This window comes from Sus scrofa, chromosome 6, assembly GCF_000003025.6.
Source record: "Sus scrofa isolate TJ Tabasco breed Duroc chromosome 6, Sscrofa11.1, whole genome shotgun sequence".
Lineage (NCBI taxonomy): Eukaryota > Metazoa > Chordata > Mammalia > Artiodactyla > Suidae > Sus > Sus scrofa.
This window is the reverse complement of record NC_010448.4, coordinates 79,609,846-79,623,363: the sequence shown is the minus strand read 5'-3', so window position 1 is coordinate 79,623,363 and position 13,518 is coordinate 79,609,846. Positions and strand designations below refer to the sequence as shown.

The 13,518-nt window shown below is 53.4% G+C and overlaps 1 protein-coding gene across 5 annotated transcripts in view; it reads right to left on the bottom strand.

Annotated features, from left to right (window-relative positions):
* ALPL (alkaline phosphatase, liver/bone/kidney) overlaps nt 1-13,518 on the bottom strand; it is a 59,952-nt gene that overhangs the window by 26,283 nt on the left and 20,151 nt on the right. Inside the window, exon 2 of one of the 5 annotated variants that reach the window (XM_021097684.1) lies at nt 5,927-6,008. The exons of 1 other annotated variant lie outside the window; for it this stretch is intronic. The gene's annotated coding sequence lies outside the window, so the exon portion shown is untranslated. Of the gene's footprint in view, nt 1-1,213; nt 1,377-5,926; nt 6,106-13,518 lie in introns of those variants that run through there. 3 more of the 5 variants (XM_021097683.1, XM_021097685.1, XM_021097686.1) reach the window with 3 other exon arrangements.

Below are 13,518 nucleotides of genomic sequence, written 5' to 3'. Positions count from 1 at the left end.
AGCAAGGATGAAGGGGAAAATGAATGAATAAAACAAAGACTGAGCTCACAATAGTACCCCACGAACTGAGGAACATAACTTATTCAACTCTGCACCGTGGGTCCAAAACAAACACATAAATAGGAAAAAAAAAGTGAAGAGTGGCCCCAGGAGACTTAAAGGGCACATCAGTTATTCTTATTTGTCTCTCTTCTCTGCTGGCCTGTGAGAATAAGGATCATCTCATCCTCACGATTCCTCAACCCCGTGCCCATAGACTTGCTCTGCAAATGCTGTAACTTAATGAAAACCCCACGATCCAGGGCTGAGATGCACTGAATTTTTGCCCTAGGGTTGTGGCATTGAGAAGGGCCTGTTCTGGAAACAGACAGGTGCCTTCTTCCATTGCCTCTTCCTGGAAAGGGGAAGAGGAATCTAGGAAACCCTTCAGAAGCCAGAGTCTCCCCTGCTGGTTCCCCCTCTCAGGCCCCAGCCCCAAACAGAGGCTCCAAGTCTGCTCTCCGGCAGCCCATGGTGATGGGCCCTGTGGGGCCCAGTCTGGGGTTGCGGGAGCCCCGGCTGCCCACCAGCCTCTGCCAATGCCCTACCAGTTCAGAATGAAGCCTCTGAGTGTGTGCCGGCCCCATCGCCCCCCACCTCCCAGCCAGACCGTCTCTGCCAGGCTCCCAGCTATGTGCCCTGATTATTCATGACAAGTGTGCAGAAGCCCTGGCCGGCTCTGGCCCTGGAGGAGGAGTGGCTTCTTGGCAGGTCAGGCGAGGGGGCAGGGGCTGAGCCATGGCCCTGAGGACTGACTCAGCATCCTGGAACAGAGGGCACTGGAGCCCCTGGGAGTTGGGCAGAAAGCCAGCCCAGGACTGGGTCACAAAAGGTCCAGGATAAATGACACAATAATAGGACTGATAAAAATCACGACCACTTCAGGGGCATTCGTGTTGTACCCAGTCCTGCGCAAACATCGGTTTACATCTGTGATCTCACTAACCCGCGCGACAGGTGCTATTAGCTCCTGTTCTACAGTTTAGGAAACTGAGCACAGGTTCTCAGCTAGTCCATGGCCAAGTGCAATTCAATCCCAGGCTGACTCAACCTCTCCAGGCCTCGGATTCCCCGCCACAGAGAGGGAAGGAGACCTTCCTCTCTCCCACACGAGCAAATGACTTTAGGGCAGGAGATCTGGCAGGGGAAGGAGTCGAGCCAGCGGGCGTTTTACCTGAGTGGCCTGGCCAGGCGGCAGGTGAAGAAGCAGAGCAGGCTCAAGGTCAGCACCAGCAGGAGGAGGCTGAGGACCGTTGTGAGGACAAGGTCCAGGGTGGGGGACAGGAGGACCATCTTGAGTGGAGAGGGCCCTCGCGGAGCAGCCACCGCACAGTGTACACACCCGGTCACACTAGCTTTCGGTGCCTGCTCCAAAGCCCTGGGTCAGTGGCCCTGACCTGGCTTTGTTCCCTGGGGTTAATCTTTGGAGCTTAGCCCAGGAGGAGTGAGATGGGAGGGGGCACAAGACATGAGGCTCCCCTCCCCCAGCCCCGTCCTTCCCCACCTGAAGCTTTTTCATTTCTCTTTGTTCATTCATTCTTAATTCCCCAAATTTACCGAGTACCTGGTTCTGTTCTGGGGAACCAGACAGACAGGGTCTCTGTTGTCTTGGAGATTCCTGACCAATCAGGGTAGGAAAAGGCACCTACTATGCACCAGTCATTGTGCCGGACACCTTGTGGAATAAAAGCACAGCAGGAAAGGAACCCCTAGCTGGGGTCACCAACCGTATTTTCCCCAACAGCAGCAGCCGCTCCCCCCCCATTCATACACCCAGGAATCTGAGTCTGCACCGAACCAGCCAGGGGGGCTGTCCTTGAATAAGTCGAAGTTTCTTACTGAGTACCAACGGTGTGCCAGGCCCCATATGAACTAGGTACTGACGACCCCACCCCCAGCAGAAGGAAACAGAAGTTCAGAGGTGCATGTTGGAGCTGGAAATTGAACCCAGATCTGCCGGCCTCCACAGCTGGAACCCCGCCCCCCTGCACTGTCTCAGAAATGGGATGGCACCAGCCCTCCAGGGTAGCAAGGAGGCTTCCATCAAGTCTTGGTCAGGTGTTGGCCCAAAGCCAGCCGTCACCAGAGAGTCAGCACACTTAAGCTGGAGGTGGTTGAGCTGCCACCTGCCTGGGGGGAGCCCTTTCTGCTTCCAAAGTGTCCCCAACCCGTTTTCCATTCTCTCTTGGGTGTTGACAATAACTCACAGAGTCAGAATGGTGATTATGGTTCCCATCTTACAGATTCAGAAGCTGAGGCTCAGAGAGGTGAAGCCACTGGACACACACAGAGCCCAGAAGTAACCCCAGCTGGGTGCCTATGAGACCGGGCCTTTTCCAATTACACTTCCTGCCTTCTGGGTCATCTCAGACCCATGATACAAAGCACCCAAGGTTGGGGAGAGATGCTGGTACCCTGTTGGTGCCAAGAGAGGGACTCTGTTCTTGGCCCCAGAAAGGCCAGTGCGCCACCATGAAAACAGGAAACCCACTGCTTTACTCCATTAAACCTTTTCCTTTCTCCCCTTGCATCAGATCCTCAAAGTGCATCAGCTCTTCACCACATCCTAGTGATTAAGGCAGGGTGGGGTTATCAGCCCCACTGATAGATAGGGAAACTGAGGCTTATCAGGGAAATCATTCTGTCAGCTGTCACCCACCCAGCAAGTCTGGTCCAAATCCTAGCTTCACCACTTCCTAGTGATGCTGGGTCAGTTCCTGCACCTCTGAGCCAACATCCCATCCGGAGAGCCCAAAGGCAGGCCAGGTACTGAATATGACATCCCTGGTCGTACTTTAATCTTTATCAACAACACTGGGAGCCAGATACAGGTGTCCCCCTTTCCGGGGGAGTAAAGAAAGGCCCAGGGGGCTCTGGAGAAGATGAGCAGGATCACGCAGACAGAAGGTGCTGAGTCCAGCCCTGCACAGGAATCCACACGGACCTACCCAGGGGTCAGCCCTGCTCCAGACTCTCTGCCACAGCTCATCCAAGGACCCCCCCCACCCCACTCCACCCAGCCCCCAGGCCTGGGACACCCTCTACGGCTCCCCTACCCACCAGCCTAATAAATTGATAGGCGAGACAAAGAAGGCCGCCTTGCACTCACTAGTGGTACCTGGCAGGGCCAGAGGGGCTGTTATTTGTCCCGGGGGAGCCCCGAGTCTAGAGGTGGCAGTCCAAGAATGTCTGGGCTGGGGAAGGTCCTTCGATCAGACGTTCCCAAATATACAGACCACAGAAATCACTTGAGGTGACTGCGGGAAAAGTCCCATTCCCAAGGGGCACCCAGGGAGGTGTACAGCCTGGGAGGCATATGAGGGAACTTTTGGGGGTGATGGAGGTATGCTTTATAATGATCTGAGAGGTAGTAAAAGTGTCCGTATATGTAAAAATCCACCCAGGGCCGACAAGCCCCTTCCTGCCCAGCATTGTTAGGTGTGATAAAGATCAGAGGTTTGAGCTAAGGGAGTGTTGGGAAAGAAAAGATGCCATGGTGTGGCTGTATTCAGTTTTGGGTTTTTTGGTTTTTGTTTTTTTCCTTCTTCGGCTGCGCCCTCGGCATATGGAAGTTCCAGGGCTAGGAGTCAAATCGGAGCTGCAGCTCCCGGCCTACACCACAGCAACACCAGATCTGAGCCTCATCTGAGACTTACACCACAGCCACAGCAACACCAGATCCTTAACCCACTGAGCGAGGGCAGCAATTGAACCCGCATCCTCACGGATACTAATCGGGTTCTTAACCTGCTGAGCCACAACTGCAACTCCTGTATTCAAATTTCAAAAGAGATGAAAGATAACAACCCTTCACCCAAATTAATTCCTAGTCCTCCCACCCACACCCCAGACCCCAGGCAGGGCCTGGCAGATCATCCTGTGAGCAGATGAGTTTGGGAAACACTGCCTTAGAGACTAACCTATTGCTCAGATGGGAACACTGAGGCCTAAAGAAGGGGAGAGACTTATCCTGGATCTCAGCCCCTCCTCCCCATAGACACACACACACAGGGAATGATCAGAACCAGCCCAGAGCCAGTGCCCTCGGGGCTGTCAGTGGCACCTTCTTGGCTCTTTTCAAGGAGAGGTGGCTGAAGAGAAGGGCTGAACACTCCCTGGGCTTCTAGCAGGCGTGGGGAATGGGGGTGGGGCTTGGAGGGGGTCCTCCAACACCAAATTGAGCTGCGGCAGCTGCCCAGGGAGGGGGTACCACTAAAGATGAGTCCAGGAACATTTCAGCTGCAGGTCAGAGAGAAGGGACACAGAATCGCTGTCTCAGCCAAGCCCAGCATCTCTGGCCAGCATTCACTCACTGACAGAAGTTCTTTATGGCTGCGGTAAAGCAGCCCCTGGGTGGAGGGGCTCTGGAAGGAATGTGTGGGGGTCAGAACCGACTGCAGGTCAGACCCAAGGAGGGACATCCCCAGAGGCCAGTCGGCCAGGTGCTGGGAGAAAGCAAGGCTCAGGCCTCTAGCCGCTGCTGACAGCACCCCATCCCAGCAGAAAACACGTGGGAGTGCCCTGGGAGGCTGGGTGTCAGCCCTGCCTGCCACCAAGCCACTGCGTCTTGAGGGCTCTGATGAGACGCCAGCTGTCCCCTGAGCACCTCCACCCTCAGCACCTCTGCACACTGCGTTCCCTGGTCTGGAACTGGTCTGGAACGTTCCCTGCTGTCCACCCGATGAAGCCTTCCCATCACACTTCCCTCTCGACCTCAGCTTTGCTGGGCCACCCACACACACACACACACACACACAGGCTCCAGCCCAGGCAGTAGGAGCTCCTCTCCCAGGTCCCAGAACCCGGGCACTCAAGACCTTGGGCGTGTTTATCAGCGTCAGACAACCGCGGGTGGTGGCCTCACCACGGCGAGCTTCTGAAGAGCAGGGATCCCGCTCTGCAGATGGTGGCAGCCCCAAGCCGGGCAGAACCTGGTGCCCGGCCAGGCTGGGCAGGAATGTGGGTAGGTGGGTGGAAGGGTGATGGGTCAATGTGAGTGGCTGCAGAGGCAGCTGGGCCGCAGGAAGCCAGGCCTCCAGGTTCCGATCCTGCCTCGGCCCCTCTCAAGCTGGGGAGCTCAGGGCCAGAGACCCCCCCACCCCACCCCTCAGGCTTCTCATCTGCAAAGTGGGAGGTGGACAGAAGCCACAGAGTGGTTGTAAGGATTATCAGTTAATACATAGAAAGGCTTAAAACAGAGCCTGGTAAGCCGGCAATGAATGTCACTCAGCAGTCACGGTCACTGGGCGCAGAGGAAGGACTGCAGGGCAAGCGGGCAGGTGAGAAATAGGAGCTGAGAACAGACAGAACCTTCTCTGCCCACCTGGCCCACAGCCACTCACTCCTGGGCTCACTGCACACCTGCCACCTGGAAAGCCCTGAGAGGTCTTTCTAGCTCTGAGACTCTAGAAACCAAAAAGCTTAGCCGGCTGCTATGCACCCCTGCTTGGTGGGGAGTGGGGTGGAGGGTTAATGAAGTGGGGGAGGCTCCAGTTCCTATAGTCCAGGGGTGCCATGTTTGCTGAGGACCAGACCTGTCTGCCTGTCTGTCTCTCACAAACATCCCGCCAGGCAGCTTGATGCTTTCTTTTCCTCTTGAAGGCAAAGATAAAGAGACCACCCAGGGTCACCCAGGAAGGTTCCATGGAGGGGGTAGGAGGAGAGCCAGGCTGGAAGGATGGTGGGGTTAAGCACAGAGAGAGAAAGGGCACTCCTGACAAGAGACCCAAATGTGCAAAGGCCAGGGGGCAGAGGTTGCGGAGAGAAGGCAGGAGCCGACTGTTGGTGACAAGGGACAGAGAGGCAGCCAGGACCAGCCACAGAGGGCTTTGCTCCCTGAGCTCAGCCTGGTCAAGAGCAGACACTCGGCACGCCCCGCGTCACTTACGTGCCTCATCGCCAGCCCATGTTACAGGTGAGGACTCTGAAACTCAGCCGGGCCGCCCCTCGTCCAAGGCCACATAGCAGACCTGGAATCAGAAGTCCCAGGGGTCTGGGTTCTGGAGCCAAAGATTTGTCCCGTGGCTCCCTGGGGTGCCTGGAGGATCTTGATGCCACAAACTGGCTCTGTGGGCAGAGGACTGAAGCCAGTCAAGGTTCAACTGGTGGGAGGAGAGCTGGCAGCAGGAAGGCGGGGGAGGGAGATGGCAGGTCCCAGTGACACCTGCCTGGGGTGGCTGGAGCGCCCAGAGAAGCGGAAGCTCAGGGATGGCTGCTCCATGGGCACACAGGCTTTCACCATCCCACGGCGAGGACATGTCCTGTCCCAGGCCACCTTGCTCTGGGCCAAGCCTGGAAGCTGAGTGGTGGGGGGAAGGGTGGAGAGATGTGCTGTGTGTCCCTGAGGTGTCTGCCACCCCCCTGCACTCTGGCACCTCAAGCAGCACCCCTGAAGTGGGAGCTCCTTTGTCCCAGTTGACACAGCCGGCCCATCCTTGCTCTCACAGTGGACAAGAACAGGAAGGCACAGAGAGGGTATATCACCTCCCCAGGGCCACACAGCAATCAACAGCAGGGAGAGGGCTCCCCCTAACCAGCTAAGATTTGGGGTGTGTATTACTGGATGGACCAGGATGTCTTTAAGGCATAACGTGGACGCTGATGTCTTAACTTTCCAGATATTACCATCAACTGAAGAGAACATTTCAGAAGTTCCCATTGTGGCTCAGTGGTTAACGAATCTGACTAGGAACCATGAGGTTGCAGGTTCGATGCCTGGCCTCGCTCAGGGGGTTAAGGATCCGGCATTGATGTAAGCTGTGGTGTAGGTCATAGACACGGCTCGGATCCTGCGTTGCTGCAGCTGTGGTGTAGGCTGGAGGCTACAGCTCTGATTAGACCCCTAGCCTGGGAACCTCCATATGTTGCGGGTGCAGCCCTAAAAAGACAAAAAAAAAAAAAAAAAAAAGAAAAAAGAAAAGAATATTTCAAGCTGAGACTGTTCTAGGAAGAGTCTTACTTTACGTAGTTTGTCACTGTATTTGCTGCAATAACAGCGTCCATTTTAATAGCGCTTACTATGCGCCAGGCATTGCCCTAAACATTTCACCTCCATGAATGTGGTCAATCCCCACAATGATCTAGTAGGTAGGCCCTGTTATTATCCCTTTTTTAAAGGTGACAGAATTAAAGTACAAAGAGGTTAAGTACCTTGCCCAAGGTCGCACAGCCAGTAAGCAACCCCTCCAGAATTCAAGATCACTTGTGGATGGTTCTGTGCCCCAGAGGCAAGTGTAAACTCCTAAACCAGTAATGAGAGTGGAAACAAACCACACTGTTCTATCTGCAATATGTACACTGTATGTTTGTACATGAAGAGACTACACGCAGCCACCTTTTGGATCATACGCACGTCTACACTCCGCCCAGATGTCATTTTACTCCAGGTCATCACAGCATCCCTGAGAGAAGGTTTCCTCTTTCTGGAAGAGAGGCAAGGTGACCTGCCTGCAGTCACACAGAGGGGCCGGGGACCTGGATCTCTGCATCCCGGGTGGTCTGCCCTGCAGCGGGGACCACCCAGGGTGTGCCCTGGGGGGAGGGGAGGATCTCCAACCGAGACCCCACTGGAGGCCAGTGACCTTGGACACACCCTTCCTCCCCCACACCGCCCGACTTCAGCTGGTCCTGGCGCAGGGCCCTGGACCACCGTGGCTCTTCTCGCTCCCTGCCCCCATGCCCCACGCGCCCCGGCACTGGGGCCCGAGGAGAGGAAACCTCCACTCCACAGACAGCCCCACGTAGGCCCTGCAAGACGAGGCCGAGGCAGCTCCGGACTTCGGGGAAATAGGCCATGAACTTGTAACCTTCTGGGCGGCAGCCAACACAAGCACGATCTCTGAATAGCCGGCTCGAGTCAGAACAGGGAGTACAGTGATGTTCCCAGAGGCAGGTCTCTCTGCCCTGGGCCCAGGATAACAGTGCGCCTCACGTTTCCAGAGTGTTCCAGACGGTGGAGGCTCTGGCGCTACTGCATTTGATACTCATGGTGACCCTGGAGGTTCAGGGCAGGGATGCACCCCAACCCCTGAGAGGAAACAGGCCCACGGAGGTGAAGGTCCCAGCCAAGGGCACAGAGCTGAGCAGGGCCCCCACTGCTTACTGGCTTTGTGACCTTGGGCACGTCACCTCCCCTTCCTGAACCTCGGTTTACTCATGGGTCCAGTGGTGATGAGGACAGTAAGCGCCTATGTCACTGGGCTGTTGTAAGAATGAGAATTTCACAACAAACAATGAGATAAAGAATACATGCTAGTGAGTAGTAAGAGTGGTAACTAGTATGCCAGGCTCTGTTGTAAGTGCGTTACAGGAATTCCCTTTGTGGCGCAGTGGAAACAAATCAGACTGGGAACCATGAGGTTGTGGGTTCGATCCCTGGCCTCACTCAGTGGGTTAAGGATCTGGCGTTGCCGTGAGCTGTGGTGTAGGTCGCAGACGCGGCTCAGATCCCATGTTGCTGTGGCTGTGGTGTAGTCCGGCAGCTGTAGCTCCGATTCAACCCCTAGCCTAGGAACTTTCCATATGCAGCGAGTGTGGCCTTAAAAAAGAATAAATAAATAAATAATAAAAAACTAAGTGCTTTACAGGCATTCATTTGTCTCATCCTTACAACACCATGGCTTAGGGGCCATCATTGCTCCCATTGCACAGAGAAGTTAAGTAACCTGGCCAGGGTCACACAGCTGTTAACAGGACACTAAGAAGAGGGAAGGGGAGGAATTCTTAAGGACTAAAGCACCTGGGAGCTTTTTGTTCGGCCTTCCCAGAACCCAGTGAGGTGCGAATTATCAGCTCTGGGTCGGAAAAGAAAACTGAGGCTCAGAAAGGGGGGGGGAGGGAGGTGCGGGATCACCCAGCAGTCACGCGGCGGGAGAACCGGGATGCAGGCCAGGCCTGCCTGGCTCCACATCCAGCGTACTGGTGACCCCTCCCCCAGTCACATGCCAGGACAACTTCCATTATTGCCACCAGGATGGACGGCAGACCCCTGATGCCCTGCGTCAGTGTGTCACGTTACCTCCCTCTGCCCGTGCGTATGCGTGTGCACACACACACACACACACACACACACACACACACACACGCACATTGAGGTTCTGGCAGTGAGCGAGGCAGGGCTCTTACTGTGTGTGTCCGGCCCCGTGACCAGTCATCTGCCCCCAGACCAGCTCCTCCTGGGCTTTCACAGGATAGCAGCCTCCTAGGGCCCTCTCAAATCTGGAACAGGCCCTCCTACCACAAAGGGAGGGACTTCAGTCACATCAGGGCCCCTCCCTCTGGGGTCAGCCCCCCAGGGTTCATCATTTTACACAAAGAGGCTGAGATGGGTGGGGTAGCTTGGGGTTACAAGTCAGAGTCCTGGCCAATTACTCAAGAGCTGCTTTCTCATCTGTAAAGCAGGGAAATTAAATGCCATTCTGCATCCAATATTGGCTTCTTGGGAGGGAAAGAACCTTGCAAACTGTGAAGTGCTGCACAGATGTTTCTACAGCTTTCCATCTTTCCCCTTCTGATGACTGTAGTGGATATATGTTGTCATTTTTGGCCACCCAGAATCCATTCCCCCTTCCTAACAATATCACAGTGTTCTTGGGAAGCAACCACACTCACCCTCCGCCGCCATTTTTTAAGCCGAGTGGTTTGGAAAGGATTGATTCTACTCCCAACAGCCCCAAGGTGGGTCCCAACTGGCTTAAGCTGGAAGACTCTCTCCACTTAGATGGCTTAAGCTGGAAGATTCTCTCTACCTAGATGGTGTGTGAGGGAGGGTGTGGGGCAGTGGGAGGAGCACTGAAGATAAAGCAAGCCCTAAGGTAGAATAGAGAGATGCAGCGACTCTGAGTCTTTGATGACATTGCTTTAGCGCCCAGATGCAGCCATGCCTGAAACCTTCTCTGAACATCCAAGTTACATGAACCAACTAACGCCCCTCTATTAAAGAGGGATGGCCAGACTGTGCCCCTGGATCTGTCCGGCTCCCAAACCAGTACTTTTTCCTCCTAGCCTTTAGAGTGGCAGGGATGGTGCTGGGAATGATTTTTTTTTTTTTTGAGGTAGTTTGTTACACCTTGGGGTTTAAAAAGCTAAAGAAAGCAGGGAAGCCAAATATCATGGGCTTCCTATTTGCCTGAGGGTGCTCAGGCCCATCCAGCTTTACTCTCCTACAGGGCTCACCGCCTGCAGGCTGTGGCCAGAGAGGGACCAGCCAGCACCCTAAAATCTAGACCCCACATGTTTTCCCGGGCAGCCCTTGGCACAAGTGGGCTGTCCTGGCTTCTCTGGTGCCTTTGCCCTCCCACACTAAGATCCATCAGCCATGGCCTCAACATCCCCTGTATGTCCTAGGGTCTTCTTTATATGTTATTCAACCAACAGTTATTCGCCCACTGTCTACTCTATGCCAGGGACTGTTCTAGTTGCTCAAGTTCCTGCTGGTGGGTTGAGCAGACAGTGAGAAAATACGTAAAATCAACAGGATGCCGAGTGGTGGTAAGCGAGATGGAGAAAAGAAAGGTGGGGAGGAGAGGTGGTGTGGGCAGTTTTATTTTTTAAAATTTATTTATTTATTTATTTATTTATTTTTAGGGCTACACCTGCAGCATATGGAAGTTCCCGGGCTAGGGGTCGAATTGGAGCTACAACTGCCGGCCTACACCACAGCCACAGCAACATGGATCCGAGTCACCTCTGGGACCTATACACCACAGCTCCCAGCAATGCGAGATCCTGAACCCACCGAGCAGGGCTAGGGATTGAACCCACGTCCTCACGGATACTAGTCAGGTTCGTTACCACTGAGCCACAACAGCAACTCCTGCAGTTTCAAACAGAGAAGTCACAGAAAGTCTCATCAAGAAATAGTCTCACTGGATCCCGGCAATAATCCCACGCAACCAGGAATGTGATTTCCAAACTGCAAATAAGGAACGTGAGGCTTTAGGATTAAACTGAGTCCACACATGCCAATTCAACCAGCTGTGGAACCAAGATCCTGTGTCCTCCCAAATGGTACTAGCAGCCTTTCTGCAACCTCTGAGAGGTAAAGCCTCATGTTCAGACCTGCAGGGTCAGCCCCAGTGCCACCCTCTGGAACTGCCTCTCAGTGAGACCTTTATCTGCTTCCGTGGGCTTGCTCTCCAGCTTCAGCTCTGGGCTTGTCAAATCCCAACCCTCCTCTTTGCTGACACCGTGCCCGCCAAAAGTACTGCTCTCTTTTTCCCAGGGCCCCTCTGGCTCTCTATCCCAGGTCATATGAGCCCCTAACTACTCAACTCACCCTTATTCTGCCTCCTCAATTAACTTCTTGGCCCATCACTAAGCCTGCATATGCGTGAAACCTACAAAAGCATCTTGTGGATGGCTTAGGGCAGGCAGACAGCTGGAGCACATGTGGAAGGGGGAGGGGGACTTCTCACCGAGCTTTCCCATCTGGGTTTGTTCCGTAATCCCCCAAACCTCAGTCTAATCTTTCTGAACACTGTGGTGTAGTGGAAGGATCCTGGCCACGGAGGAGGCAGATAGGGGATTAAGTCCTGGCCCTGCAGCTTTGAAAATGACTTTAATGTCTGCAGATGCAGGTTCCTCATCCGTAAAACAAGGTTAGTCATCTCCATTTTGCAAGGTTGTTTCAAAGTTACAATTTAATGGAGAGCGTCTGTTAAGCAGTAAAATTTGGTAGAATTTTAGAAAGCATTTAGCAGAGCCTGGCAGACAAATATCAAGAAGTTGCTTAAAAAAAAAAAAAAAAAAAAAAAGGAGGGAGTTCCTGTCGTGGCGCAGTGGTTAACGAATCCGACTAAGAACCATGAGGTTGCGGGTTCAATCCCTGGCCTTGCTCAGTGGGTTAATGATCCGGCGTTGCCGTAAGTTGCAGATGCGGCTCGGATCCCACGTCACTGTGGCTCTGGTGTAGGCTGGCAGCTATAGCTCTGATTACACCCCTAGTCTGGGAACCTCCATATGCCACAGGAGCGGCCCAAGAAATGGCAAAAAGACAAAAAAAAAAAAAAAAACGGAGTTCCCATCTCGTGGCTCAGTGGTTAATGAATCCAACTAAGAACCATGAGATTGCAGGTTCAATCCCTGGCCTTGCTCAGTGGTTTAAGGATCCAGCGTTGCCATGAGCTGTGGTGTAGGTTGTAGACGAGGCTTGGATTCCGTGTAGCTGTGGCTCTGGCATAGGCTGGCGGCTACAGCTCTGATTAGACCCGTAGACTGGGAACCTCCATATGCTGCGGGGGTGGCCCTAGAAAAGACAGAAAGACAAAAAAAAAAAAAAAAGAATTTGCTGCATGGAATGGAGAAGTCTATAATGATGAACAACCACCACCAGAACAACAGTCACACTCACTGTGCTCCTAAACTCTGAGGTTGGCACCCTTAGTATCAACCCTATTTTACAGAAGACGAAAAAAACAAAAACAAACAACAACCCAAAAAAACAAAACACAGCACAGAGAGGCTAAGTAACTTGCATAAAGTCACACAGCAGGCAAGTGGCAGAGTTGGGATGATGGAGTCCATTTGTCCAACCCCAAAATATAAGCTCTTAACCATTATGCTGGGTTAGTAAATGAGGCTTCATGAGTTGAAATAACCACTCATCGACACGCAGTGATTAAGTCCAGAACCTTCACTCTTCACCACCACACCAGGTATGTCAGAGTTCACAGGGACTCTAGGAATAATCTAACCCAACATTCATATTTTTTCCCCCCAAAGGAACCAAAGGCCCAGAGAGATAGTGTGACTTTCCCAAGTCGCACAATCGGTTGAAGAACAGGACAGGCACCTTGGTCTCCCAACTCCAGAACCCTGTGCCACCACTGAGTAAGGATCACCTTGACCATGAGAGGCCTGCAGGAAGGGAGTCTTGAGGATGCACCAGAATTCTTCCAGCAGAAGTCTAAGCAGAGGGAACAGCCTGCGCAAAGGTCTGGAGGCCATGATCGTCTTTTTTGGGAGAAGAGTGAGCTGAGAGGTGCATGCAAAGGTTGGGCAGGAACAGATGATAAGGCTGGTTTTTCACATGAAACCATATTTCATATTTCCACATGGTTCTATTGCTTAGCATGTTCTCATTCTGTTTTACGTTGCCACTAGCTTTCCTTATTTCTAGTGCTCCTTAAAAATTCTTGGTCTATCTGTTCTAATGTCACTGACTCCAGGAGTCTCTTGAGTCCCCCCGTTTGCTGGTTTTCTTTTGAAGCCTTTGTGCTCCTGCTGGTGAAGACGTGGGGGTGAGGGTGCCGCACGTACTTCCGATTGAAACTAACAGCGCAGGAAGACGTGTGGCTCCAGGCCCTTCTTCCTCAAGTCAACACTAGAGTAACAATAGAGCAAAAAACGTCACAAGTCTAGGAAATCGTGGAGCGAAACGGAATCTCCTGGGGAGAAGGAAGGGGGTTTGAAATTGGTGTGTGCAAGGGTGGGGGTGGGGAGGCAGCCGTCAGGAGAAGGGGCAGGGCTGGTCTTCGGGGG